Source organism: Neurospora crassa, linkage group VI, assembly GCF_000182925.2.
Source record: "Neurospora crassa OR74A linkage group VI, whole genome shotgun sequence".
In the NCBI taxonomy this organism is placed as follows: Eukaryota; Fungi; Ascomycota; class Sordariomycetes; order Sordariales; family Sordariaceae; genus Neurospora; species Neurospora crassa.
This window is the reverse complement of record NC_026506.1, coordinates 2,876,412-2,882,438: the sequence shown is the minus strand read 5'-3', so window position 1 is coordinate 2,882,438 and position 6,027 is coordinate 2,876,412.

Here is a 6,027-nt window from a genome sequence, read left to right as displayed (position 1 = left end):
TATAGAAGATATTTAATTAGTTCCCGCCGGATTGATTGCGTAAGTTCCTAAATAACCCTCTCCTTGGTTAAGGTGCCGAAGAACTGTACGGAGAGGTTATTTACGAAGGCGTAGATAAAGAATATAAGGTAGAATATATTATTTCCTCAAAAACCGATAAGGGTAAATTAATATATTAGGCGTAGTAGAGGGGCTAGGACCTTAATCTAGAATAGTATCCGGCTAGCGATTTTAAAAATGCAGCAATAAAATTAAAAGAGTTTTATAATAATAACCCGGAAGTAGCCGGCCTACTACGGAAGTTGTAGAATTGGATTACGGTTGCGACGAATAATAAAGAGGTACTAATGTACAATAATAATAATTTACTAGTATAGAAGGGTATTCGGCGTACGAGGAGGAGGAAGTAATTGTAATTATAGACGTAGATTTTGAGAAATAGAGGTAGTATAGGGAGTACGCTTTTAAATAGGAGGTTTATTAGTTTTGTATAATAATTACTACGATTGAGGATATTAGCGTAGTATGTAATAGGTTAGTACCCCAGAGGTATTACATTTAATTACTCCGAAGGTACGTACCTTTTACCGGGAGAGGTCGTTGGTTCAAATCACGTGCGTACTAGATTTTTTTCTTTTCTTTCTATCTTTTTATATAAGATTCGAGGCGAGTCTTTTTTGAGGGGGGGGGTGATGTGACGGTGCGGTTTAGCCGCTGGTCAGCTGACTATATTTATTGCAGTGGTACTGCGGGACCCACTGCAGGGCTCGGTAGCGTACAGGATATATCCTTCGCGCGCCTGTCCCATTCTTGTACCTTAGACTTTCTTCCTCATCTTTCGATCTTCTACCAAATAGGATCATTACTGTTTACCACAATCATTTCCTCTTTGCCGTGACAATAATTAGAGATTATATAATTATATTTAATAAATTTATACGTATTTAGTACTAGCGAAATTAAGTGTAGGCTAAAGAAATTTTCAACCCTAATACTTTTATTACTATAAATACTATAAGTATATTAATTCGGAGTATACCCTAGAATGGTATTAATAATTATACTATAGTAGAAGCTATTTCGAATCTAGTAAGGAAGAGAAACCCAGAGGTATCTATTATTAGAATTCAGTTATAGAAGAGAAGGGACAGAGAGAATAGAAGCCTATTCCTTATAGAAGTCGCTACTATATTAGTAGTATACTTCCTTTAAAATAACCTTTTCTTTTAGGATAGCGGTATATACTTATACGAACCATCCTAAACCTTGAATAATATTTAACAATACTTTAAATATTAGGGAATTAGATATACAGTAAAATTCTATTATTAAAATAATATTTATATCTATTATAATAAAGCTAAATACGAAGGAGAATACTTTAGCTAAGTAAATTATCCGTCTAATAATAATAAATTATTCGTCTATTATAAATTATATAGGAAGAAGGGGTATTATATATATAATTATAAGGAATATCCTATTTTTTAGAAGGCGATTATAAAAGTATTTATTGCGTACGCTAAAAGGCTACGGGCATTCGCCCTCCGTAAAAATTTAATTAGAAAAGTATTAGAATTAATAATGAAAATTATAAACGAAAGTATTTTATTAAATGCCCTTCTTTATTTCTATATTATTACTATTCTAGAAAAATTTATTAAAGGAGGCGTAAAGAGGGGACAATTAAAAAAGTTAATCGGCCCGTCCGTCCAATTAAAATTTATAACCCTATAAAATTCAATAAATAAATACTATATATATTTATTGAATATAGGGGGAAGTTGGTCGTATAGTAGTAATAGTACCTATATAACTATAGCCCCCCTTAGGGAAGTAATACCCTTATCTTCTACCGAAGGATTAGAAGAAACCCTATCTTAAAGTAATTAATAGTCCAATTAAAAATACTCTATTAAAACGTAGGGAAGTTATATAAAAGGGGAAAACTTTTATTTATATAAGAGGAGACTTACAATATTATAGTAATTTAAGAATTAAATAAAAGTTTAAATAGGGATATTTATTATCCTAGAGGCGGGAGATATTTTACGGTTGATTATTTAGAAAAGGGGAGGGTAGTAATATACATAAATAAAAAATAGATATTAAAGGATTTAAATTTCTAAATTAGAAAGGATTAAACTATAATTATATTTAAAAGTTTAAAGGATCTAACGACCGTCTGTTCTATTTAGTCTTCAATTTTTATATAAGGAATACTAGAATATTAATAAAGGTCGCCGCTCTTCGAATTTATTAAAGTTAAACCCTTAGTAAGAAACCTAATTGTAATTAGGGATTTTAATTTCTACTATCCTAATTAGAATTTAGAGAATAGAATTAGCCCGGGGGCTATTTACTCGCTTATATAAGTACAACGCTAGAAATTTAATTTATTTACCCCCTATAGTAAATTAATTAAATTTAGAAATATAATACGAAGAGAGATGGATAGAATAATTAATTATATATAATTATTACCCGGGGTTGAAATTGAATATTAAGGATTATAATAGTACGAATAAACCGGTTTAGACTACTATCTTTAGGAAATTTAAATCTAAATAAAAAGAACAAATAAAAAAGCTAAAGAAGAAGAAAAATATAATTAGAATTTTATAAATATGGAAAAAGTAAAGGAAGCGTTAGAGAAACGGATATTAATCCTCGAAAGACTTAATATAATAAAGGACTTTAAACTTACCTTTCGTAAGTTTTATAAAGAATTTATAAGTATTATAAAGGAATTTGTTCTATATTAGAAGAAAAGTCGAAGGAAGAAAGTAGATTAGTAGACGTTAAAATATAAAACGATTATAATAGAAGTGCGGAAAATATATTAGGAGTAATTTAAATATTAAATAATGTTAAATTAAAAAGAGTTTATTAAAGCTATAATAAAAAGAAGAGGATTATTATAAAGGCCTAATAAATTATATAATATAATAGTATTACTGAAGCTTCGAAGAATCTAAATCGATTCTAATTATTAAAACGATAGGCTTAGACCTAAAGTTACTAATTAATAAACCTACTTAAATTATTAACCCTTTAAACCTATGAAAGGGTAATAGAAGTCGGAAATTACAATAGTAAGGTTGAGATCCTTATTAATTGCTTTTTCCCGAAGGTAAAGGTCCTAATAAATTACTTATTAAATTAAATCAAATTACTAGAGGGTATTAACCTAATAATTATTAATAAATTAATTAACGAAGAGGATGTTCAAAATGTATTCTCCTAAATAGCGTTTAATAAGACCCCCAAAACCGATTAGTATTTAAATAAATTTTTAAAATTATATAAATAACTATTTTAATAAATTATAATATATTTAGTATCCGCTAGCCTCTAGCTTAGTTACTTCCTATAGAAGTTTAAAAATATAAAGGTAGTTATCCTTAAGAAATTTTGAAAAAGCGCCGCTTAATAGAAATTAGCGAATATATAAAGGTTAATATCGCTATTTAGTAATATAAAAAAAATCTTTAAAATACTTATAATTAAAAAATTTATATACGTAATTTAAGAGTTTAATCTTCTACTAGAAGGTTAAATAAATAATTAAGTAAATTATTTAATAGAGTTTATAGTTCGGGTAGTTACTAATATAATATAAATAGTTAAAGAATTTAAAGCCATAACGTCCCTTATACTCCTAAATTTAAAAGGAGCGTTTAATAGAATTAATTATAAGTAACTTCTATATACCCTATAGGAAATATAATTTCTAATATAGATTATTAAATAAGTAACAAACTTTATTATAAATGAAAGAGGTTCCCTCTTTTTTAATAACAAAATATTCCGCCCCTACACAATTACTACTAATATACTGTAAAGTTCCCCCCTCTTACCTATACTATTTATTCTCTTTATTACTCTGCTAAATTGAAAGTTGATAATAATCTTAAATATAATTATAATCGGCTTTATAAATAATATTAATATTATAATAATAGCCTATACTATTAAAGAGAATTATTGAATACTATAAATAGTATAAAAAGTTTATTTAGATTAAATGAGGGCGAGAGGTATAGAATTTAAAGTAATTAAAACGGAGTTAATATATTTTATATAAACGAAGGTACCGAAAATAAAAACTCTCTAATCTAGGAATATTATACTTTAATTAATCAAATTAATATAATTCTTAGGGGTTTAATTAGACCGTAAATTTAATTATAGGGTTTATATAGAAGTAATAAAATAGAAAATAATAATTTAAACGAATATACTTATAAGATTAGCAATGAAAATATAGGGATACTCCTTTATTTAAATAAAGGAAATATATACTAAATATATTTATAATACTATTATATATGGAACCTTAATATTCCACTAACTAATTAAAATATATAGAAAACTACGAGGGATAGTAATTAAGTTAGTAAAATATTAAATTAAGTATTTAAAGAGTTATCGCTAGGGTATATAAAGCTACACTGGTATAGAATTTAGAAATAGAAACGTTTTATCTACTATTTAATTTTTACTTTAATAAAAGGGTCCGAACTTTTGGAGAGAGGTTCGCCCGGACGGACTAAACTTAATTCGTCCGGAGGATAGTAATTTAAATTTCTAATTATATTTAAGTATAATAATTTAAAAGTCGGCTACCCGCTAATAATTTAGAAAGTAGTATAATTAAAGCTCCGTAGGCTGAAGTATAAGTACTAATAGAGAAACTATTAATAATAATAGCTAGCCCCCCCTAGAATTAGGGACTTAATTACTATTATTATAAACCTTAAAGTTAATAACCGCCGACTAGGAAGAATAGTTAAAAGATGTAACGAATTAAGAATAGGTATTATACTATAATTATTATTTAATAATAGTTATAGTAAAATTAAAATAATAATATAATTTACTATTACTAACCTTACCCCTAAATTTAGTAGAGAAATTATTTAGTAATATATAATTAATATAAAAAAGAAGAAAGGAAGACGCTAAAAACTAAGAGAAAATGAAGAAGAACTGTACCTATTAATTCAAGCGAAAAGCTCCCTTCTAATTTAGATTAGGACGGAAATTATTAACCTCCGGGCCTTTCTCTACTAGAAGAAAGTACTGGACGTCCTAACCCCTATTTATACTTATAAATTCGAAAAGGAGACCTTCGCTTATATTGTCTCAAATTACTTTAATACGGATATTATTTTTTAGAATAACCCGGAAGTTTAATAACCAATAAAAGAAGAATTTTAAGAATTCTTAAATAATGGAGTTAAAATTAAAAGAATCCTATTATAAGTATTAAAGTTAGGGAAATTAAGGGAGTACTATTTAATAATTGAATTAGAGGAGGAGTAATATAAGGAAATTATGAAGTATTCCTAAGAGGAAAATTGATATTAATAATATTAGAATAAGAAGATAAAAATAAGGAAGAGATAATTGTATTGATTATAGGAGTTATCCAAATTGTAATTATAGTAAAAACCGAAAGATACTATTCAATAAACGCCTAATTACGCTTGAAAATTTATTTGAATAATTCTATTAAGCTTCTTAAGGATAATTATTTTTATATTTTTAAATTATTATAGGAAATAACCGAAATAGAGGCTAACGGATATTAAATATACTATAACTTACTACAAGTAGCTATTTATACAATTTTAAAAACCTATTCAAATACTAATTAATTCCGGGGGCCTTATTAAGCGTTATTTAGGAGAGTACGGCCTAAACGTCCTCTTTATCGATTAATTTATTAATAACTATGAGATTAACGCTATTTAATAATTTAATCTAATTTAATAAGTAATCCATTAGGACCTCTACCTTCGGGAAAAAGCAGTCGGTAAAGATCTCAGCCTTACTGCTATAATTTCTAATTTCTATTACCCCTTTATAAATTTAAAAGGCTAATAATTTAAGTAGGTTTATTAATTAATAGCTTCGGGTTTTAATTTATTATTCTAATAACTAATATCGATTTAAATTCTTTGAAACTTCGGTAATACTATTGTACTATGTAGCCTACTAAACCTTCGCTATAATCCTCTT